The 25,345-nt window shown below is 38.2% G+C and overlaps 1 protein-coding gene across 4 annotated transcripts in view; it reads left to right on the top strand.

Annotated features, from left to right (window-relative positions):
- USP49 (ubiquitin specific peptidase 49) overlaps positions 1-25,345 on the top strand; it is a 91,407-nt gene that overhangs the window by 54,392 nt on the left and 11,670 nt on the right. The window contains exon 1 of one of the 4 annotated variants that reach the window (XM_055329945.1): positions 10,604-10,680. The exons of 2 other annotated variants lie outside the window; for them this stretch is intronic. The gene's annotated coding sequence lies outside the window, so the exon portion shown is untranslated. Of the gene's footprint in view, positions 1-10,603; positions 10,681-24,966; positions 24,978-25,345 lie in introns of those variants that run through there. One more of the 4 variants, XM_055329947.1, reaches the window with a different exon arrangement.

Here is a 25,345-nt window from a genome sequence, read left to right as displayed (position 1 = left end):
TGTAAGTTATGCTGTTCTCACACAAGTGTAGCTACCACCTTTTACCATACAATGCTATTACAATACCATTGACTAGGTGCACCTGGGTGGCTCAGTCAGTTAAGTGTTTGCCTTCATCTCAGGTCATGATCTTAGGGCCAGGGATCGAGACTCACATTGGACACCCTGCTCAGTCGGGAGCCTGCTTCTCCCTCTCCCCACCCCCTCACTTGTGCTCTCCCTCTCAAATAAATGAATAAAATATTTAAAAAAAGAAAAGAATGTTAAAAAACAACCAACAATACCATTGACTATATTCCATTGAGAGGATTTTTATTTCAGATTCAATTTCCTTACTGGTTATCAGTCTTCTCAGATTTTCTATTTCTTCATGAATCAGTCTTGTGTAGATTGCTAGAGTGTGGTTTTAATAATGTATCCAGGGCAGCCCCGGTGGTGCAGCGGTTTAGTGCCACCTGCAGCCTGGGGTGTGATCCTGGAGACCGGGGATCAAGTCCCACATCGGGCTCCCTGCATGGAGCATGCTTCTCCCTCTGCCTGTGTCTCTGCCTCTCTCTCTGTGTCTCTCGTGAATAAATAAATAAAATCTTTTAAAAAAATGTATCCATTTCTTTGAAGTTATCCAATTTGTTTGTATGTAGTTTATAGTATTCTCTTAAAATCTTTCTTATTTCTGTGGAGTTGGCTGTAATTTTCCCTTTCATTTCCGATTTTAATTATCTGAGTCTTCTCTTTTTTTCCTAATTAGTCTATGTAAGGGTTTGTCAGTTTTGTTGATCTTTTCAAAAAACCTACTCTTAGTTTCATTTACTTTCCTTTTCCTGTTCTGTTTTTTTAACCGAATCTTGATTATTTCCTTCCTTCTGCTAGCTTTGGTTTAGTTCATTCTTCTTTCTCTAGTTTCTTGAGGTGTAAATTTAGGTTGTTGATTTGAGTTTTTTTTGTTGTTGTTAATGTACACATTTACAGCTATAAACTTTACTCTTTTTTTTTTAAGATTTTATATATTTATTCATCAGAGAGAGAGAGAGAGAGAGAGAGGCAGGGACACAGGCAGAGGGAGAAACAGGCTCCATGCAGGGAGCCCGATGTGGGACTCGATTCCAGGTCTCCAGGATCACTCCCTGAGCTGAAGGCGGCACCAAACCGCTGAGCCACCAGGGCTGCCCATAAACTTTACTTTTAAAAGCACTGTTTTCACTGGATCCCATAGTTGTGTTATGTTGTTTTTTCACTTTCATTTGTCTCAAGGTATTTTCTAAGTTTCCTTGTGACTTCTTTGACCGCTTGGTTATTTAGGAGTGCGCTGTTTAATTTCCACTTATTTGAAGATTTTCCAATTTCCTTTGTGTTATTGACTTCTAGTTTTATTTCATTGTGTTGGAAAGGATACTTTGCATAATTCCAGTCTTCTTGAATTTGTAAAGACTCGTTTTGTGGCTTCACATGGATTTTATTCTTAGAGAATGTTCCATGTGCACTTGAGAAGAATGTATATTCTATTGTTGGGTAGAGTGTATTTTGTCTGTTAGGTTCAGTTGGTTTATAATGTTCAAGTTCTCTATTTCCCTACTGATCTTCTCTTTGGTTGTTCTATTCATTATTGAAAGTGGAGTGTTGAAGCATCTCATTGTGTTGCTGTCTGTTGTATTATAGTCAAGTCTGTCAAAATTTGCTTCATATATTTAGGAGTCTGAGGTTTGGTGCATAAATGTTTATAATTGCTAAATCTTGGTGAATTGACTTTTTGTCATTTATAATGTCCTTCTTTGTCTCTTTTTTTTTAATTTTATTTATTTGAGTAATCTCTATGTCCCATATGGGACTCATACCACCTCGAGATCAAGAGTCGCATGCTCTTCGAACTGAGCCAGCCAGGCAGCCTCTTGGTAACAGTTTTTGATTTAAAGTTTATTCTGTCTGATATTAGTATAACAGCTCCTTTTCTCTTTTGGTTGTCATTTACATGAAATTTTTTCCCCTTTGTTCTTTCAGTCTCTGTGTGTTCTTAGATCTAAAGTGAATCTCTTGTAGAAAGCATATAGTTAGATCCTGTTTTTTAAGGTTTTGAAAATCTTTAAACGCAGATTGCCTAAAAACAGGGAGTCTTTTGATTTTGGGTAGTTTAATCCATTCACACTGAACATAATTATGATAGTAAAGGACTTACTATTGCCCTTTTTTTAATGCTTTCTGTAGGTCTTAGAGGTTTTTTTTGTCCCTCATTTCCTTTCTTATTACCTTCTTTGTGTTTTGTTGATTTTTTGCATTGATGTTTTTATTCCTATTTCATTTCCTTTTGTGTATATTTTATATTGTCTTTGTGGTTACCATTACAATTACATAAAACATCTCAAAGCTATAGCATTCTGTTTAAACTGATAACATCAACGGCATACAGAAACTCTACTTCTCTATAGCTGCCCACACTTTATGTTTTTTGTTTTTAAGTAGTATCCATGCCCAGCCAGGTGGTGCCCCGCACAGGGCCTGAACTCACAACCCCCAAGACAAGACCTAAGCTGAGATCAAGAGTTGGACACTGGGGATCCCTGGGTGGCGCAGCAGTTTGGCGCCTGCCTTTGGCCCAGGGCGCGATCCTGGAGATCCAGGATCGAATCCCACGTCGGGCTCCCGGTGCATGGAGCCTGCTTCTCTCTCTGCCTGTGTCTCTGCCTCTCTCTCTCTGTGACTATCATAAATAAATAAAAATTAAAAAAAAAAAGAGTTGGACACTTAACTGACTAAGGCACCCAGGCATCCCTATACTTTGTTATTGATGTTAGAAATTACATCTTCATATATTGGATACCCATTAACAAATTGATAGAGTTTTTAAATGTTTTTATCATTTAAATTCTATCCACCAAAAATTACTGTAGTACAGGTTACTATATTTGTCCATGTATTTATTTACTTCTACTGGAGAACTTTATATTTTTATATGTTTTTATGTTATTGTCTGTTATCTTTTTCTTTCTAAGGATTCCATTTAGCATTCCTTGTAGAGCAGGACTAGTGGTAATGAACTCTTTCCCTCAGCTTTTCTTATCTGAGAGTCTTAATTACACCTTTATTTTTGAAGGATAATCTTGCTGTATATTTGGTTGACAGATTTTTTTTCTTTCAACACTTTGAATATAGCCTCTCATTCTCTTTTAGCCTACAAAGTTTCTGCTGAGAAATCATTGTTGATGATATGGAAGCTCACTTGTATGTGACAAATAGATTTTCTTTTTTTTAATATTTTATTTATTTATGATAGACATAGAAAGAGAGAGGCAGAGACACAGGCAGAGGGAGAGGTAGGCTCCATACAGGGAGCCCGACGCGGTACTCGATCCCGGGACCCCAGGATCACGCCCTGGGCCAAAGGCAGGCGCCAAACTGCTGAGCCACCCAGGGATTCCCACAAATAGATTTTCTTTTGTTGCTTTGAACAATGTGATGTATCTTGCTGTGGTTCTCCTTGGATTTATCTTAGTTGGAATCTTTTGTACTTTTTGAATTTGTATGTCCATGTCTTTCCTCAGATTTGTGATGTTTTCAGCCATTATTTCTTCAAATATGCTCTCTACCTTTTTCTCTTTCTCTGTTCTTTCTGGGACTTCATAATGTTTACATTGGTCCTCTTAATAGTGTCCTATAAGTCCCTAAGTCTCTCTTCACTTTTCTTCATTCGTTTTTCTTTCTTGTGTCTCTGACTTAATTTCAAATGACCTATGCAGGTTTGCTGCTTTTTTCTTCTGCTTTATCACATCTGCTGTTAAACCCCTCTAATGACTTCTTTCAATTCAGTTATTGTATTTTTCAGCTCCAGGATTTCTTTTTTTAAATTTTTGTAAAGATTTTATTTATTAAAAAAAAAGATTTTATTTATTTATTAGAGCGCAAACTGGGGAGGGGCAGAGAGAGGGGGAGAGGGATAAGCAGATTCCCTGCTGAGTGGGGAGCCCAGTACAGGGCTTGATTCCAGGATCTTGAGATCATGACCTGAGCTAAAGTCAGCTGCTTAATGACTGGGTCACCCAAGCACCCCCTCTGCTCCAGAATTTGGTTTTTGTTTTGTTTTTTAAGATTTTATTTATTAATTAGAGAGTGAGCACCAAGCAGGGGGAGTGGCAGGCAGAGGGAGAGGGAGAAACAGGCTCCATGCTGAGCAGGGAGGGCTCAATCCCAGGACCCTAGGATCATGACCTGAGCTGAAGGCAGACCCTTAACTGACTTAGCCACCCAGGTACCCTAGAATTTCTGTTTTTCATAGTTTCCATCTCTTTGATATTCCTTTTTTTTATGTATTATTGTTCTGAGTTCATTTAGTTGTCTGTTTTCTCTTTTAGCTCATTGAACATTTTTTTTTTTTGAGAGAGAGAGAGAGAGCAGGAGTGGAGGGCAGAGGGAGGAGGAGGAGGAGAGAGAAAATCTTAAGCAGGCTCCACATCCAGCCAGAAGCCTGACAATGGGGCTCAGTCTCAAAACTCTGAGATCATGACCTGAGCCAAAATCAAGAGTTGAACACTTCACCAACTGAGCTACCCAGGTACCTCCTCATTGAACATCTTTATGAGTTATTATAAATTTTTCATCAAGTAGTTCATAGACGTGCATCTGTTTAGAGTTTGTTTCTACAGTTTGTTTAATGGCCTTTTGTTCACTTTTTCTTTGTCTGCCTTGTAATTTTTTACTGAGATTTTAACTTTGATAAAACAATCACCTATCTCAGTCTTTGTGTACTAGATTTGAGTAGGGAAGGACCTTCACCAATTAGTGCAGCTGGTTCTAGGATCCCTAAAACCTTTTCTGATTTCTTGCTCCCCCTAATGTCTGCCTACAGAACTGTACCTCAAACATAACCATTACCTCTGTCTTTTCAATGGCTCCCAAACTCTGACTCCAGTTTGGTCAGTGCTGAGTCTGGTGAGACAGAAATCTCTCATTCAGGGAACCCTCAGATGAGCCAGAATGTTGGGTGCATTGTCCACTCTTATTTTGGCCCAGAGAAAGGAGTCCTTGTTGAGGATCTTTCCTCATAGTTGTTCCATGCTCTGCTGTGTAGGGAGAGGGATATGAATGGGCACGTGAATACAACAAATTTCTCTTCCCCTTTTGCTGAAATTTCCTGGTTTTACAATGACTTGGATGTTATAGCTTCTCAGTTGGTCTCTGGAATTCTCACTTAGGTGTTCTGATCCATATGTTATGAACTCAGTTTCTCTGTTGAGGAATGAGGGCCTGTAACTTCCTAGTCTCCTGTTTTGCTGATATCATTCCCTCCATTCCCTCTTTTTATTTTAAAAGCGTCTTGTTTTGCATTAGTAATATGAAGAAATAGAAGCTGCCCTAAAGTAATTGGTAGATATTCTGGCCAATACAAGATTTATAAATTAAAAGTACTTGTATTTGGTAGACTGTAATAAATGCTCAGCTAAAAATGCAATAGGAACCTAGAGTAGGACTTCATAAGTACATAAATCTTTTTTTTTAAGATTTTATTTATTTATTCATGAGAGAGACAACAGGGAGAGAGAGAGGCAGAGACATAGGCAGAGGGAGGAGCAGGCTCCATGCCGGGACCCGGATGTGGGACTCGATCCCAGGTCTCCAGAATTAGGCCCTGGGCTGAAGGTGGCGCTAAACTGCTGAGCCACCCCGGCTGCCCAGGACATAAATCTTGAACCTAGAATAATAAGCCTCTGTAGATCCTGAAGACAAGGACTTGCCTTTTTTCACTATGTTTCCAGGGCCAACAGAATACCTAATAGTTACTCAAATTATTTACTGAATGAATAAATGAACAGAAAAGAGTATAGAGACTCTTCCTAGAGGAGGAGTACAATATAAGCAAAGGTGAGAAGGCAAAGGTGTGTTAGTATGTTTGGGAGGCAATGAATAGTTTAATTTGTCTACATTGGAGGAAGCCTACCAAGATATTCAGAAATAGTATCAGAAATAGAGGGGTCAGGTGGTTAAAGTCTTAAATGTTAAGCAGAAAATATTAAGGTGCTGTGGACATTTTTAGAGCATTTACTTTTGGAAAGGGCTTTTTGAGTAGATTGGGTAGACATTACTTCCAGCATCATGACGGCAAATTTTTAAATTATGGGTGTTTGGCTTAATGTGAGTGCATAGAATGTAAAGAGAAAGGAAGGTATCCTTGATGAGACAGAACTTTTCAACCCTAGATATATGGGAAAGTGATGGTACTACTCATCATGGAAATGGGGAGATCAGAGAATGGAAGTGGTTTTGTTTGATTTTAACAGGAAAAACTGCATATCTGCTGGTCAAGGTGTCTTATTTCAGGTCTTTTGGGTACTGTTTTATTTTATTATTATTTTTTGGGGGGGTACTGTTTTATAAAGACAGACTTAGTGTTCTCTATGAGCCAAAAAACCTTCTTTCTCAGCTGCCTGTCACTTCCTGTCTACTTTTGTTAATTTGCTTCCTACCTGTTCAATTTATATCATTTTGTAAACTCTTCCTATATTGTGTTAACTTGCATTCTCTGATTCTTAAAACAATAGTTGTGTGTATATCCTAATGCCTGCCATTTTCCACACGTGAATAACCTAGCAAAAATAAATTGCAATCAAGTTGGCTTTCATGACTGTGTTTCACAATCATGTAATGGACATTTTTTTAAAGATATTATTTATTCATGAGAGACACAGAAAGGCAGAGACAGAGGCAGAGGGTGAAGCAGGCTCCCTGTGGGGAGCCTGATGTGGGACTCAATCCCAGGACCCCGGGATTACGACTTGAGCCAAAGGCAGATGCTCAACCACTGGGCCACCCAGGCATCCCTGTAATGGACATGTTAATGGCACAAGCATTTCTCTGACCTGGCTAAAACCTCCTTTGCATGCTAAATATGTATTTGTCTCCTTCCATCTATTCATCAGCTCATCCATAAGGTACTGCTAAGCCTTTGCCACTCTGGGAGATACCAAGTAAGTGTAAGACATAGCAATCCTGTGGTAAGCTGTGTGCTCCAACCTAAGGATTGCGCCCTTGATGGTGGATAAAGACTTAGATCGAAGATTTTAGTGGTGGTTTGGTCTCAGAATGATGCACCTCTCCAAGAATAGCCACCACTTCTTTCCCTTGCCACCCTCTGCCTATCACTACTGTTGCATTACCTTTTTTCCTTCCTATATCTTGGATACAGTCAAATGTTACAAAACTTGAAGATAGGCAGTACTACTTTTGAATCCTAGTTGAATTCTTTTCTAACTATATGTTCTTAACGAAGTTATTTAACATATAAGAAAGCCTCAGGATATATAAGGATATCCTCGTATACAAGGATATAAGCCTTTATAAGCCTGTGTACACACAAGCCTTTGATATATAAGGATATATCAAATGGGAATAATGGTATATTGCTGTTTCGGGCCCAGAAAAGTTGTGAAAAATACTTGATCCTTGGTGTATCTTAATAATTACTATTGTTACTATCATATAATCATTGTTCACATTTTGTCAACAGCCTGGGAGCCTTCTTGTATAGTATTTGATGTTATGTTAGAGTGAGGTAAAGCAGGAATGAAGTAGATAGTTATAAATTTGAGAATCAAAGGGCCAGACATCTCAAAGACATGGAAAATCTAAGAATGCCCTATTCTGCAGAGAAACTCATGAAGACTTTAAGATAAGACGTATTTCTTTTCGTTGCCCACATTGATGTCTTCCTAGTGATGGGCATGTGTGTTTCAGTATTTTTAGCTATTCAAACGTGAGCATTTGACTTTAAAGCCCTGTTTGTTGGGGCACCTGGGTGGCTCAGTTAAACATCTGCCTTCAGCTCGGGTCATGATCCCAGGGTCCTGGGATGGAACCCCATGTTAGGTTCCCTGCCCAGAGGGAAGTCTGCTTCTCCTTCTCCCTCTGCCTCTCTCCCTCACTCCCATTCTAGCTCTCTTTCTCTCTCAATTAAATAAAATCTTTGGAACAAAAATAAATCCTTGTTTGTTAATATGTTAGTATACCTGCTAACATTTCTAGTCTTGTCTCATTTTACATCACTGACAGTGTTTTGTGAAGAAGGCACAATTCTACAATAGGTTTTTAGGAGACACTTCCAAGACCGTTTTGAAATCAGACACTGCAGTTTTGGACCAGGTTAATAAATGTTTTCCAGTTTAACTGTTAGCCTACTCTTTATCACTTGGCCCCTAGTAGTGTATAGAAGTCTTGCTACTGTTTCTTATTTTCCTTAAACCCATACTTTGATAATCTTGTCCACATCTGTCTTATTTGAGCCCAGATTCTCACCTGTGATGTATGGCAAGTATAAGGAAATTCTCAGTCATACCAATGAGAACAAATGAGAGACAAGCCTTGCTATGTTTTTCATGTGGAATTTTTTATATTTCTTTCCACATTTCAAACTGGAGTCACTTTCTAAAACCTTATATTGTTAGAGTATGGAATAACCTTTAGAGCAGTGTTGTACATTGGTGCTTAAGCATTTTATCACCTTTTGTAACTCTTAAGTTATTAATCATTTATTTCAACTATGAGAATTAATAAGGAAACATCTTCAATAAACAAATTTACCTCCCTAAACATCTGAATTTTTCATTAACTAGACTTCAAGTCAAAGGAACCTCCAACCCCTTTCCCTTAAAAAAAGAGTGTCAGAAAAGGTGACTAGGGATGCCTGGGTGGCTCAGCGGTTGAGCGTCTGCCTTCAGCCCAGGGCGTGATCCTGGGGCCCCAGGATTGAGTCAGGTTCCCTGCATGGAGCCTGCTTCTCCCTCTGCCTGTGTCTCTGCCTCTCTATCTCTCGGTGTCTCTCATGAATAAATAAAATCCTTAAAAAGAAAAAAAAAAAAGGAAAGGTGACTAGAAGTACCACATGATCTTTAATCAAAAAGAATTAAAAATATTGAATTATGTTTATTCTAGTGTTTTAAGACATCAGAATAGTCAATCATTTGAGTTAATTAATATTTTATAATGTTGCTAATCCTGTTTTGACTGTTTTCTGTGCCTAAAGCATATTTCTTGGTACATCATAGGTGGAATCCCAATAATATGTATTAACTGAATTAATTTGTAGTGATAAAATATTTGTTGCCAGAAATGCCCTTTCAGGAAGCTGGTATCTGTGAACAACACAGTCCCTGTAATAGCAGTGAGTTTCTAGGTGAAAGAAACTAACTTCTTTCAAATATGTCACTTTGTTGGGAGCTATCAAAAATGACATTCTTGGGGCAGCCTGGGTGGCTCAGCAGTTTAGCGCCGCCTTCAGCCCAAGGGCCTGATTCTGGAGACCCGGGATCAAGTCCCATGTCGGGCTCCCTGCATGAAGCCTGTTTCTCCCTCTGCCTGTGTCTCTGCCTCTCTCTCTGTCTCTCATGAATAAATAAAATCTTAAAAAAAAAAAAAGGACATTCTTACTGTGCTTGTTTTCTCTCTTGCAAGAAATATGCAATGTATGTGAACTATCTAGAAAGCTCTTTTTAAACAGTGGACTTTTTTGACAGCATGTACCCAATTTTGTTTAACTAAGATGTAGGCATTTACCAGTACATACATATGTAGCGATAAAAGTGTGACAGTCCTATAAAATGTCCTGCAAAGGAACTAGAACTAGGAAGAATCAGTGATGTGAGCAGTTATCATAGAACTTCAAAAGATAATCATCTCTGTGTAGTAGAGAATAGTTCAGCTTATCTGTCAAAGTGATGGAGTTCTACCTAGGATTAAAGAGACAGGCAACTAACATGAGTAAAAGATGCCCAGGGAAGATTTAGGATCAAGTTCTTAGTTTTTCTTTATATGAAGAGTTGTGGGTAAGAAGTGGTAAAAAGTGGTGCATCCTTTGCCTTAAGAATCTTGGATTATGGTTAGGAAACTAGATAAACAGCTGAGGGTTGTGGGCAATGAGAGGTGTTCTTTGACGGAGAGATTCAGTGTGCAGTGAAGTTATCAGGAAAAAGCTAAGTATAGAGCAGACAGGATAGTATTCCAAGGAAGTGAGTATTACCAGGATTCTGAGTAAATGGTGAGCAGACCAGTCTGACTGGTTGTTTGCATACAAAGAAAGGGTTTGAGATAATATTAAAAGCTACCTGGAGTCAGATTGTTTGAAATACTTATAAAATTCTGGCTAAGGGACTTGGACTTTATCATACAGGTAGTGGCAAGCTGTTAAACGTGGTAGTTGTGGGTTTTTGTTGTTTGGAGCAATGGTTAATGTTAATCTGGATTTGGAAGGCTAGTGGATTCAGAAGGGCTAGTGGTGAAGGGGAATAATCAGTTTACTTCAAAAATACTAGCATCACTTTTTGTAGCCATAATTTAGGTTACTGTTTGGAGTTTCCTGTTATACTCTGAAGGTCAGTTGGCCTGTGAAAGTAGTATAAGTGTATTAGAATCTCCTGGCTAGCTAGCACTGGTGTGTATACTGCTTTCAAAAATATTAATTGCTTGCAGATCTGTTTACTGTTATCTCTTTTGTACCATGAACTTACTATTTACTTGAATACTTTTGAAAGTATAAAACAAAGATTTTCTGCAGGGGTAAAAATAGACACTGGATTACCGAGACAGACTTCCCCAAAGTTTGAAGACCTGTGATCACTGGAAGGAAATAATGAGTCTTGCTTTGAACTTAGCTACATCCACCACAAAAACAGTCCTAAAAAGTGCCAAGAAGAGACAGCTGTACAGGTAAGTTTTACTAGACCTTCATGGAACAGATAAACCATGGAGGAATTAAACTGTTTCAGAGAAGAGATAAAGAGGTAAAGCTACCCATCTCATTTTTTGAGGTTAGAGTAATTTTGTTATAAAAACAGAGAAGGGTAATAGAAGAAAATGAAAAACTAATCACATTTCTGAATATGGATGTGAAAATTCTAAATGAAATATTAACAGATTAAATATCATTATAGTGGATCCCTGGGTGGCTCAGTGGTTTGGTGCCTACCTTCAGACCAGGGCGTGATCCTGAAGTCCCGGGATCAAGTCCCATGTCAGACTCTTTATATGGAGCCTGCTTCTCCCTCTCCCTGTGTCCCTGCCTCTCTCTTTCTCTCTCTCTCTGTGTCTCATGAATAAATGAATAAAATCTTTTAAAAAATGTATCATTATATTAAAATGCAAAATAAAACATTATGACCAAATGTGTTTTTTTGTCATTGTATGCAAGGATGGTTCAATATCAGAAAATCCACCACAGACATAATCCAACAAATTAATTTTTAAGAAGGTATGATCATATAATTTTCTTAATAAGTTCAGAAGAAAATATTAGATGAACTTTAATATTTAGTCTGATTAAAATTTCCTTTTCACCAAACTAGAAATAAAAGGGAACTTCCTTAACCCAAAGTTAAGCAAAACTCCCTATGATAGATATCATACTTAATACTAAAACTGTGGACCCATTCCTTCTAATGACAGAAACAGGGCATGGTACCTACTATCATCTTTCTATTTAATAATAAACTGGAGTTCCTGGCAAATGCCAGAAAACAAGAAAAAGAAATAAAAGATATAGATAATAAAGAGAGGACAAAGCTGTCTGTATTTGAAAATGTGGTTATCCATAGAAAATTCAAGAAAATTGACAAATTATTAGAGCTAATAGAAGTTCAGCAGTTTCGTGGTTGAACCATATGAAATTAACATTATTTGTCGATAAAAATGGTCAAATATCAGTCATTTCATATGATTCAACCTAATACAAATGTTAGCCACATTCCTGTACATTAGCTAGCAATAGCTGTTTATTAAATGCATATTTTTAAAAAGATCCTATTCACATAGCCATAAAAAACTGTAGCATATCTGGGAAGTATCTAAATAAGAAATATGTTAGTCTTGTGTAGTAAACCTATTGTAAGACCTGAATAAACAGAGAGTACCATGTTCATGGATCGAAAGACTTGCTATCATAAGGAAGTTAGTTTTCCCCAAATAAGGTTTTATTTTATTTCATTTTAGTTTTTTTAAAGATTTTATTTATTCATGAGAGAGAGAGAGAGAGAGAGACAGGCAGAGGGAGAAGCAGGCTTCATGCAGGGAGCCCAATGTGGGATTCGATCCCGGGTCTCCAGGATCACGCCCTGGGCCAAAGGCAGGCGCTAAACCGCTGAGCCACCCGGGCTGTCCTCATTTTAGTTTTTAAATTTTTTCAAGTTTTACTTATTTAACCTCTATACCCAAATGGGGCTTGAACTCATGACCCTGAGATCAGTAGTCACACATGCTATTCTGACTGAGCCCCCCAGATGCCCCTCCCCAAATAAGGTTATGATTCAAGGGAATACCAATCAAAAATTCAAAAGGATTTAAAAAAATTATTTTGCAAGCTTATCCTAAATTTCATATGGTAAAGAGGCAAAAATGGCTAAGGCTACACTGAAAAAGAATCCTTGAAGGGGGCAGTATAGAACAGCAAGATTTGCAGAACTTGCCTCTTTAGTAATCAGAATAGTGTGGTCTTGGTAAGGGTCTAGTCCGATAAGCCTACTGAACAGAATAGGAAAATAAATCCAGACGTATTTTATTTACTTTTTTAAAAAAAGATTTTATTTATTTATTCATAAGACATACACACAGAGAGAGGCAGAGAAGAGACACAGGCAGAGAGAAAAGCAGGCTCCATGCAGGGAGCCCAATGTGGGACTCAATCCCGGAACTCCAGGATCACACCCTGAGCCAAAGGCAGGCATTCAACCACTAAGCCACCCAGGCATCCCATTATTTACTTTTTTTAAAAGATTTGTTTATGTATTTGGGAGAGAGAAAGCACAAGCAGAGGGAAAGGGAGAAGCAGGCTGTCCAGAGGTATTTTAATAATCCAAATGTAAAACTTTAAAACTGAGAAGATACTATAAAGAGAATGTCTTTATTACCTTGAGTAAAGAAAGGATTTCATAAAATACAAAATCCTAAATTGCATCATATGTTTGCATTTTTTTTTAAAGATTTTTATTTATTTATTCATGAGAAAGGCACAGACAGAGGCAGAGGGAGAAGCAGGCTCCATGCAGGGAGCCTGACGTGGGACTTGATCCTGGATCCCCAGGATCACGCCCTGGGCTGAAGGCGGCGTTAAACCGCCAAGCCATCCGGAATGCCCTCATATGTTTGCATTAACTAAATCTTATTTAAAACAAAAGACCAGCATCGGACTGAGAGAGGATATTTACAATGCATCTAATCAGCAGAAGTCTTATATCCAGAATATATAAAGAACTCCTTTCATAAAGAAAAGACAAACAACCAGCTCCAAAAGTAGGCAAAGGTTAGTTGATTTCTTGGAATTTATAATGCTTATTACTTTGTTTCTGCATAGTGGATATATTTCTGTTGATAGCACCTTCAAGACAGTTTAGTTCTTACTGGTTCTGGTAAGTTCTTATGTGAATGCTAGGTAAGTGGTGAATGTATGTTTTGTCAGTTCACAAAAGAGAAAACAAAATGTTTAATAATTATTTGAAAAGATGTTCAACATTAAGCTACTAATCAAGCAAATGATAGCTAAATGAGATATGTCACATTAGATTGTAAAAATCTAAACTTCTGACAGTAGCAGTCATATTTGGTTAAGAGCCAGCTTTGGTATCTGCCTCACTGCTTAGCCATATACCAGCAGTGTGACCTTGGAAAGGTTTCTTTACCTCTCTGTGAGCCCTTATATTCTTTTTAAAATGAGTTTAAAATCACTTACTTCATCAGGTTGTCAGGAAGACTAGACGCGCATTAAGTTTTGGAACAGTGCCTGGATATAGTAATGTCCAGCAAATGATAGTTCAGTTAATTATAATGCAAGTTAATTATAAAAATACTAGAAAGTATCTGGCCCTAGCCAAATTTTTTCCAACTATGTTCTACTTGGAGGGATCCTAGATAGAGAACTACCCCTAGCTAGTTAGCTAGCTTCTTACTGGCCCTTGCAGATGGCATTACCTTGGTGAACTCATAACTAGGGTTTAGACCTTAACTCTAAAGGTTCAGAACCTCAATTTTGTGGGAACACGTTAGGATGTCCAGTTTCTTAGGAACTGACTTGTGTAGTCAAAATGATTAGAAGATTCATTTACAGTGACAAATATAACTGTGAAGCATACTATAACTTGGTGGTCATTACATTTTCTCCCTGATGGCAAGCTACATGGAAAAATCAATTTTAGTTTTCTGTGCAAGGAATTAATGCAAAGGAAGTCTTGCTGAATGGTTTTGGTGACGAATGGTATCTGGCCCTCATTTGACACCACCAGGCTCAAGTAGTTGTATTTACAGACTGGGGACTTGTTCCCCATGTAGAAAGAACACTTTAATTATTACTCTGAGGATGCTCTCTCTTGCCTGTGGCCTCTAGTCTATGGTCAGGTTTAGGCTTATATGTCCAGGACAGTCATATAACCTCTAAGGTTATATGTGGGTCACTTTGATTGGATTGGGAGACCCAGAACTCTGCAGTCACTCAGATCTCAGGGTTTTGGTATTTTTAACGGATGCATTATTATGTTTACTACTTTTTTTCCTCTAATTTCAATCTCAGAAGATAAATCCTTGTTTACTGTTTTGGAGATATTTGATATCATTATCATGTGAGAACACAAAGTTCCTTATTCCTTTTTTTTTTTTTTTTTAAGATTTATTTACTTGAAGGTGGGTGCAGAGAGGGAGAGGGAGATAGAGTCTCAAGCTGACTCCACTCTGAGCACAGAGCCCAATGTGGGGCTCAATTTCACAAACCTGGGACCATGACCTGAGCTAAAACCAAAAGTTGGATGTTTAACCAATTGTGCCACCCAGGTGCCCCAAAAGTTCCTTATTTCCTGAACCTACTCAATGACACCAACACCTTGATGGTCCTGCCCTCCTTCCTCTTAAGGTCTAGGGCATATTTGGACCTTTGTGATATATTTTCTCTACCAGCAGACTCATAAGCTGGACTCTTTTTTTTTTTTATAAGCTGGACTTTTAATTGGAATTAGTAATGCATTAAATGGTCTCTTAGAGGTCTGTTGATTGGTCTTTTGGATATGTAACATTTATTATTTTGCTTCTGCCAATATTAGATATTTTTAATCAGTAGTCCTTCAATGAGCATTGGTGTTATACTATATGTTGGCAAACTGAATTTAAATAAAATTTTAAAATTTAATTTAAAAAATTAAAAAATAGTTCCTTCAAAGCAGTTTAGTTCTTAATTTGTTCAGGTAGGTTCTCATTGTGAGTAGGTATAGTAATAATATATATGTTTTGATTAAGTTTGGTATAGGTGAGTAAGGTGGTTTGATGGGCACTTTATTTACCCTTGGGTTATAGCCAGCTAGTGACTATTAACTTAAAAATAACAAACTGAAGGAAGACCTGGGTGACTAAGTTGGTTAAGTGTCCAATTCTTGATTTTAGCTCAGATTGCAATCTCAGGGTTGTAAGATTGAACCCCATGTTGCGCTCTTGGCATAGAACCTGCTTAGGATTCTCTGTCTCCTGGGATGCCTGGGTAGCTCAAGCCAGTTAAGCACCTTCCTTCAGCTCAGGGTCCTGAGATTGCGCCCCACATCAGGCTCCCTGCTCTGTGAGGAACCTGCTTCTCCCTCTCCCTGCTGCTCCCCATGCTAATGCTCTCTCTCCATTCTCTTTGTCAAATAAATAAAATCTTTAAAAATAAAGATTTTCTCCCCCATCCCTCCTTCCTAAAAAATAGTAAAAATTAAAAAATAACTAACTGAAATTTAACTAAATTTTACTAATTTACTAAGAAGTCAGGCTCAGACAACACATGTTCAGAAATGAAAGGTTTAACTTTAGAATAATTACTTTTCTAGTTATTCATATGTATTGAGCTAATGAATTACATACATTCTTTATTTCATTATATATCTCTGATGTAATTTGGTGGTATGTACGATGTTCAGCACAGTGACCACAGGCAACATGGGAGAGTTGCTGGGAAAAAAAATAGTGAAGTTGTGAAGCTTATTTTTTGTGTTCTCATATATTTTGTTTAGGACCATCCCTTCTTGATGTCCATTACCCCTTAAGACTCAAGTCTTTCCTTCTGTGGGGTTTCAGACTTTCTCTCCCTCTTTAGTTTCTTCCTCACTCTATCTACATAACACCCTGTCCTTCAGAGCTCTGCTTTTCACTTCCTGCTATGGTAATTTAATCTGCACTTAGCTGTTAATCATTGATTGGCTTTGTGTGTTTCCCTTATAAGATTCTATATTTGCCTTTAATGAAGATGTCATTGTCTTAATCCAAAAAGTGAGACTCATTGGCAGGGTAGAAGGGTTGGTTTCTTTAAAATAAGAGCAGAGGTGGCTGGGATTTGTGGGATTTAAACTACATGAGGTTCATTGCCTGGGTGTGTGCACTGGCCCTCTTTTCTCCTGTCTGCTTACTATAGTTGAGTTCCCAGAAGCACTGCTGCTTTATTCTTATACGAGAGATGAGGGTTCATGCACAGTTCATGTCTTTGAAAAGCCTTCTATGCCTTATTTGAAAGAATGCCTCTTTTATATTTTTGCCATGCAGCACATTCTGTGGGACCTGTAAATATTCAATGGGCATACCCCCACTGGAGAGGGAGCGGAGACTGATTCTGCTTCTTTCATCCAACTGCATTTTATGGTGCTATGGGTTTGTTTCTAACATTTCCATTGGACTTTTACTTTCCTTGCTTTGTGTTGCTATTAAAGGTCTTAAAGACCTAAGAAAAATAAATAATATTAGAAAAAATATTTAATTTGCTTAGGAAAAATAGTGATTTTTCTCATTTTTAATACAAAATAATCATCTAATATCTTGTTTAAGGGTATTTTATTATGAATGCCATATTAAACAAAACTATCTGGATAAAATCAAGATCAGACAGCCAATTACTATAAGCTGCTCACTTAGCCAGCCCAACTTTATGTAGGCCCAGTGGAAGCAAAAGTAACTGTTTTCAGGGATAGGTGACAAGATGGCCAAGTCAGCCAGTACTTTACTTAGAGGCATTCACTTTCAGAGTGCAGTTAATGGCCATCTTATTTGAGCATCCCTCAAGAACATTTCCTTGAAGTAGATAGCATTGCCTCTCCATTTTACAGACTTGACAAGCTGAGGCTTATGGTGTGGGTTTTGTACTTGGAGTGGTCTGGAGGAGGGTCCTCCGCCATTTAACCAATTGCCTTACCAACCTCTAGTGCACACACACTCTCACACTCTCACACTCATACTCCTTCAGAGGGGTTGATTAGGTGTTGAGAGAGATAGTTTGCTGACCAGTAAACTGGAATTATGTGAGGAGCTGGTCCTTGAAGGAAGGGAAGATCTCTTGAGAGTTGGGAAAGGCAAGAGTCTTCCCACAGAAATCACTTCTTTGGACAATTTTTGGTAGTGGCCCTGAGGGAAGTAGAGTAGAAATTACCTTGGTACCTTGGCTGATATGAAATTTCAAATGATTGACACTTGACCAATGGAAGCTCTGCTATATTGCCACTCTGCAATAAGCTAAAGAGGTCTGCACTTTGCTAGTCATAAGCTTATGGAGAGGGAGTGGGAGTCTTTCCCTGTGCAATGATTAGTGCTACTAGAATATAATTCCGTAGGTTCTCCGTATACTGTAAATATCATCCGACTTCCTGTCTCTATATCTTCTTTTCTAATGAAAACATAATAAACCATGGATGCTCTGTGCTTATCTTCAGTCATCTTGCTGATTCTTGAGTTTTTAAGACTGTTGAAACAGTCTCCTCAGTGCTATATCCTTTTTAAAAATTGATAACACATGATTTCTTTTTCCCAAAAGGTACAAAAGTTAATGACTGAGTCTTCTCTCCATCTCCACCTCCAGTTTGCCACCACAGGGTGTGTGTTTAATCTCTTAACACATGTAACAGAGAGGGAGGGGGAGGTTGTGTGTGTATATAATTTTTTTAACAGTCATGATGGTATATACACCATTCTACCCCTTTGTTTTTTTTAACATATTGTATTTTGAATTGTTGTGCAAATAGGTCTGCCTCTTTATAAAACAAAGCAAAACAAAAAACAACTGATGGTTTCCGTTCTATGGCCAATTTATAATTTATTTAATCTGTTCTCCATTGAAGCGCCTGAGTGTTCTCTTTGTAGCTTCCAGTTTTCTCCTTTTCTATGTATGTAACAAATACCCTTTGTATTTGGTCTCTTCTTTCTAGATATTTGTCGTCTTTGCTCTTGAAATAAAGTGCTTAAAAATTGTGTCTCTGCTCATGCAAAATATGATGGGCCCTTTGTCCTGAAAGATGTGCTTTGGTGTATTGATGGCAAAGGCATGGAACTAAATATACTGCTATCATTTTAAGAAACAAGACATTAGGAAGAGGAGGTTCCCATTTCTTGGAACAGCCACTGAAATAACCAACACTGGCATCTAAATCCTGACAGTCCATTTGTAAATTCTAGTCAGATTTATTTTCCATTCACAGAAATTGTTCTTTCCCCCCCCTCTACAGGCAGTTCCTAACATATATATGTGTCTTCCATACAAATGGCCATGTGTGGAAAGCCCTCTTCAGCCGTGGGGAAGTGGGAGGAGGGAGATTTCCCAATTTCACTGCCTGAGCTGCAGCTGGGAGAGCAATTCTTGGCATTTCAAGTTAAAACTTTGAATTAATTTTCTCAAAATAATACATTTGGTAGTTAGCTTCCATCCTGGTAGTGCTAGTATTCTAGTACTATACTGTAGATACATGATGGGCTTTCACTGGGCCACATGATATTTAAAACATTGTTTCTCTGAGAAGACTGTTCCAAAGTCTCAACCGCTTTGCCAAACATCATGTGGTCTGGGAGTAACCTGTGTTTGCCCAGGGTCAGAGATTTATGCTACTGTTTGCTGAACCACGGTAAGACTTAGGAAGGTACAAGATGAACTCCTTGATACCTTGATATCTGCATTATCAGTTATTAGGAAGGAGAACTGTGAAAAAAAAGAGGTTTTTCTTTTTCAATAAAGGAGAAGCAGTTTCAGAGAGAAAACATTAGACCAAGCAAGAGCATTTCAACAGACTGACTAAAGTGGCTTTGTGGCCCCAAAAGACAAAAATACTCAGAAGTTTTTATGGACAAAACTCTGGTAAAGTTAACTAAAAGAAACTTTGGAGGGCCTGCAAAGAAGTTGCCACCTGGTCCTAAAGGAGGGTATGTTTGAGGCCCAGACCAAAGGGTATTTTGTCACCTACCTTCTGTGAACCAATGCTGCTGAGAAAAACTGATGTGGTATGTTCATGTGGAGTGGGGAGGGTGTGTTTCAAAGTAAAACTAGATATGATGGTAAAATGATGATAGAGAAGAAAGGTCTCAGAACTTCTCTAATTTATGATAGGTCTGTATCAAGATTTCCTTTTGCTTAAAACAATTTTTGTGGAACTTTATAAACATACCCTAAAATAAAGAGAATAGTATAATGAGCTCCATATACTCATCAACCAGCTTCAACAATTATGAATGTTTTGACAATGTTTCATCTATCTTCCTGCCGTCCCCCCCCAGAATAGTTTAAAGAAAATTCCATACATCATCATATTTTATCTATAAATACTTGAGATGTCTCTAACATATAAAGACTAAAAAAGTTATAACTACCATACCGAATGTTTTCCGATACTTAGTCTGTGTTTAAATGTCTCCAGTTGTGGTGGAGAGGGAAGGATTACAAAGAGGCATGAAGAAATTTTGGCGGTGATAGAGGTGTTCATTCTTTTGATTGTGGTGGTTTTACTTATCAAATTGTGTACTTTAAACATATGCAGTTTATTGTATGTCACTTATACCTCAATGAGCTTGTTAAAAAATACATAGTGATACAGGTCGAGACAGACAATATTTTAAAACATTTTTTCCAGTTATCTGAAAAATATTATATAGTTGGTTTGTCCAAATCAGGATTACATATGAATCACACGTTGAATGTAGTTGATACGCCTTTAGGTTTCATATAGTCTATAGTAGTTCCATCTCCCCATCCCCTTTTTTCTTTATGCCATTTATCTGTTAAAGACTCCAGATCAGGGATCCCTGGGTGGCGCAGCGGTTTGGTGCCTGCCTTTGGCCCAGGGCGTGATTCTGGAGACCCGGAATCGAATCCCACATCGGGCTCCCGGTGCAGGGAGCCTGCTTCTCCCTCTGCCTGTGTCTCTGCGCCTCTCTCTCTCTCTCTCTCTCTCTCTGTGACTATCATAAGCAAAAAAAAAAAAAAAAAAGACTCCAGATCATTGATCCTATAGCATTTGCCACACTATGATTTGGTAATCTGGCTAAGTGCAGCTTTGTGATAGCATGTTCTGTTTCCCACATTTCTCATACCCTAGTAGTTAGATCCAAATGCCTCACTGGACTCAGGTTCAGTTCTTTCAGCCAGAATACTTTATAGGTGATGCTACTGTGAACCCCTTATTATATTGTATCAGCATGTCACTTGTAGTGTCTGATTATCCTGCTTTTAGTGTAAAATTGATCATTGGGGTCAGGTATTGTCAGTCTACCCACTCCTGATAGTTTCCTGCCAGCTTTTGCCTAGTAGTATAAGGAGCTGCTGTCTCAATCCATTATTTCGTTAGGGGTAAATTGTTCACTGGTGTGTGTTAGTGTAATTTTTAATAGCTCCACTAAGGTGTAACTTACATACAATAAACTGCACATACTTAAAGGGCATAATCCAAGAAGTTTTGGCATATATATATTATGCACACACACACACACACACACACACACTTTGACATATGTATACATTTTTGATGATTGCCTGGCTGCTGTGGGGAACCTAGTATTTTGGAGGCATCCTGCAGGGACAAACCATGATTCCTGTGGTCAGATTTTTAAAGGTTAATATCCCTGATTCTCTTAGTGGTAGCAATAGAAATTTTCCATATGGCAATGGAGTAGAAGTGGGAGTCTTTAGTTTGGACCTTGCTTTATTTAACACTAGCTTGTCAGGTAGACCATTGCTGAAACAACATCAGGTTGTAGCAAATAGCCCCCTCTCATTGGGAGGTAGCTCTGAATTAGACCTGTTTAATGCTTGCACAGCCAACCTGGTTATCCTCTCTTAGCTGCCACTTCTCTGTGGAGTCACAGATAACATTATTAAGAGTACGCATACGCGTGCACGCAAATGTGTGTGTGTGTGTTTCCTGTAGATTCAGAATTTCTTGGGAGCACTCTTTTGTGGCCACCTTGTCCCCAGTCTACTATCATCCTGTACAAGGGATTAAGTTTTAGGCACAGATCTCTGTGGCAAGAGTATTAGGCTAATCAATCAAAAAGCCAGATCTGTAGGCCAGCTAGCTTAGCTTTGTTCCACAGATGGCATCTCTAACCCCATCAGTCATCTTATGTATCTTGAACACCTGGAGACCTATATGGAACTGTATATATCTCAGCCCATGGTCATCTCAGCTACCAAATGAACAAACAAAAAGTGCAGAACATGTTCAATAGCTTCATCTTGCAAATACTGTAATGCAGGTATCAGAATGTGAAAATTCAGCCTAAGGTGGAGACTCTGCAGGAAGATTTTATACTCAGAAGTACTTGTGGGACTCTGAATATACCAAAAATTGTTGAGTTGTATGGTTTTTTTTTTTTAAAGATTTTATTTATTTATTTGAGAGTGTGTGCACAAAGGGGAGAGGAAGAGAAAGAGAAAATCCCAAGGAGACTCCCTGCTGAGTGTGGAGCCTGACTCTCTGGGCTCAATCTCAGGACCCAAGACCATGACCTGAGCCAAAACCAAGAGTCAGATGTTTAACTGACTTAGCCACCCACATGCCCCTAGTTGTACATTTTAAATGAGTGAATTTTATGGTATATAAACTATATTAATACTTTTTAAAAAGTACTCCTAAAAATTAAAATACATTATAGAAATGATACTAAGTATTCTAGGAATAGGTGAAATCACTGAGAAAATCCTTCATTTTAAGAAAGACATAAAAACAGGGAAAGTATTTTCAGACAGAGGAAGAAAACCAGAGAATAGTAGCCTAAAATTCAGGCTAATGAACTCAGCTATAAGGAAATTGCCAGTGACCTTTGCAAAAACAGTTTCTATGAAATGAATGTGTTAAGGAGTGAGCTGTGAAGAAGATGCAGCTGCACATTATCTTGCCAGAAATAAAGTAAGAAGAAGGAAAATGAGCCTAACAACAGTGTCAGTGATCATCCAGAGGCAGGGCAAACCTGTGTCTGTGTATCTCTCTCTGTATGTCTCTCTTTCTTTGTCTAGACAGGAGAGACTTGGGCATGTGTGTACCTGGAGTGAAAGGTGAACAAAAGAGAGCAGAGACTGAAGGAACAGAGGGCTTACACCTAACTCTAGCTCTTACTATGGTCAGAGAAGTTGGTGTTTGCTACAGAGCAGATTGTTTTTTCCTTGATGGTTGTACTGCCTTTGTCATTTCCCTGCTGGGCCACAGGCACAGCCCCTGCCCTGGGCAAAGCAGACCTGTAGGCCCAGTCCAGAACTCCCTAGATGAATCCTACTCCTATTTAACTGAAGAAGTCAGGTCCCAATACAAGTGAGAGAGATATTACCACATAGGCATAGCCTTAAATCTGCTGTCGCCCACGATTAGACACTCATTCTTGAACACCAGTACTTGATTACTGAGGCCAGGTGAGCAATAACACAGCTCACAGGGCTCAGGCACACCCAGCACATCAGCATACCATAACATGTGGCCAAGAGCCACTGCTCTTTCACTGTTCATCCTTCCCAGCTCTCTCTCAGAGAGCCAAGGAACACATTTAGTCGGAGCCTCTGAAGCCTCTCAGAATTCTGCCTCCATGGGAGTCCCTGAGCCAGGCTCTGACCTATAGGTAACCTCCACCCCCCTCAAATCAGAGAGGGTAAAGAAGGGTGACAGCATGTAGGGATACCAGCCACTCAGCCACATCCCCACACATGCACTGCCTTAGCAGAGGGCTTCTGAACACTTTCTTGCACTAACCTCATCCCTCTCAGGCTCTGCTCCGACTTTTTACTTTATATTTATTGTTTTTATCTTTTTATTTTAGCCATCATCTCAAAATTCAGAAGGCTAGTTTCATCCTATTTATAATACAGCCTTTTAGAACCCTGCATAATACTCTAGGATATAGCATTATTCCCTTTTGGGTTAACTATATCTTTCATTTTTCCTTAATTGTATGTTGGTACTAAATTATATTTTCCCATGTCTCTTGGAAATAAAATGTTAGCTGAAAATAAAATTCATTTTTAATGTTTATAAAAATGTATTCACTGTGCCTTTTCAAGCAATCTTTACGAGTTTTGTGGTACATGCAATTTAGGGTACACTTAGTAAGTTGAAGGGTTAAAATACCCTGCGCTGTCGCATATGGCAGTGAGCAGAATCGCAGATGTTGATGATACCACGTAATTAGTATTCTTTTATGTAAATGAAGGCTGTCAGCATGTTACCATAGTGTCTACTCTCTCTGAAGCTGGAATTTATGCCACTTGGTCTCACCAAGACCAGGCAGGATTATTCCACTGTCCCTAGTTAAGAACTGAAAAAGATTATAAGACAGAAGAAATGGAAATTCCCCCAAAGGAGATTATTATTTTCCTATTTGTTTTTTTGTTGATTTCTCCCCCAGAAGTTTTATTCTGATGATGCAGTTACGCATTTAGGATCAGCTAAGAAATTTGCTACATGAGAAAAAATTGGACTAGTCCAATTAAAAGACAATCATGTATTGAAACTATAGATTTTTGAAAGTGATTCTAATATTCAGTCATCTCATACAAAGACTTTTAAAAAAAATAGGGATAAATCTAGAAGTTTCTAGAACAAAAGGCATGAATTGAAGATCTCATTACCTTTTAGTTTTATATTAGTTATATTAATATAGTAGAATGCTTTTAAATAGTGGTTATGTTTTTTAGCTCCAGTTGATCCATATTTTTAAAATATGGCAATTAAAGAAGCAAAAAGCTAATATGCTGTCAAGTTTACCCCATATGCAGATCAATCCAGGATGTGCATGACAGTTGTTGAAAGTTGCTGATCTACTTAATGATGGAGAACTATTGAGGCACAACTTGTTCTTTGCCAGTTACACTGCAAGTTTACCTCTTGGATACTGGGTGCCTGTCACACTGGGTAATGTCTGTTTTAAGTGGAAATGTTAGGACTATAGTGACCTTTGGGAATTACAAAGGAAAGGATGTACATGTCAGAAAAATGTAAAATAGAAACCTTTATGCCTGTGGATGTTAGGCCTTCTTCTTAAATAAAGTAGTTAGAGTATGTGTGAGAGGTAAATTAAACACAATTTCTTTCTTGAACAGAGTATACCTGGGTTGAGTTCTCTTTATTCTTTATTTTGTATGTTGGTTAAAGTGGCTTTTTTCTTTTGTGTCACTTTTAGGTGGCTTCTATTTCATGATCCAGAAATGTTTTTTCTCTAGAGAAGCTAGTCTGCCTAGCTTAAATCACTGTGGTGAGGTGCAAAGTAGCCCTGTGTTTTCCTGAATGGATTTACTCTGCCATATGGCAGGTTAGTGAGTCACCACGACAGATTTGTAATGGGAAAAGGGCTGTGCAGGAAAAGATGTGCGTGATCAGCAGATTTATAGATCAGAAAATGAAATCGGAAGAAAGAATTTCCAGAATGCCCTTTCCATTTAACAGCTCTCCACGGAGAGGGTGTGGAATGGTTTTTTAGTGTTTTTCTATTTTGGCTTTGGTTGTTCCAGCATATTTTTTTCTAGCACAGGAGTTGATTTTGCAAGACATCAATGCTCTGGGTGTTGTATTCCTGTTCGCAGAGATACTCTCTTTATAGGATTTGAAGCTGTGCTGTTTCATGTGATAAGATCTCAGTAACAATTAAATTTCTGAAGACATATCAAGGCTCCTGTTGGCTAAAATGGGGATTTGCCAAGTTTTGAGTCCTAAGAAGAATCTATTCAGATACGATTCAGTGAATACTGAATCTTTCGAAGGAAAGAAAACAAAAGCCAAGTGAGTTAAAGATCATATGTCCTGGTGTATTTAAGCCTGTGCTATCCAGTACTGCAGCCACTAGCCATAAGCAGCCACTATTTAAATTAATTAGAATTAAATAAAATTAAAAGTTCAGTCTCATTAGCCACATTTCAAATACTCTAGGCACACGAGGCTAAATATGGTATTAGGCAGCACAGATAAATTGTATTTCCATCATTGCAGAAAGTTCTATTGGACAGTGTTAGTCAAAGTGGAAGATTTTGAGAAAGAAAATTCTTTCTTTGATTTCCATGAGGATATCTTCATCCCTAGATAATTTACTGGATTGGTGTAGTGGTTATAAGGTTTTAATGTACAAGTGAGTAATCTGTAGGGCTTATTTA

Source organism: Nyctereutes procyonoides, unplaced genomic scaffold (assembly GCF_905146905.1).
Source record: "Nyctereutes procyonoides isolate TBG_1078 unplaced genomic scaffold, NYPRO_anot_genome, whole genome shotgun sequence".
Taxonomy (NCBI): Eukaryota; Metazoa; Chordata; class Mammalia; order Carnivora; family Canidae; genus Nyctereutes; species Nyctereutes procyonoides.
This window is presented reverse-complemented; position numbering and strand designations above follow the sequence as displayed.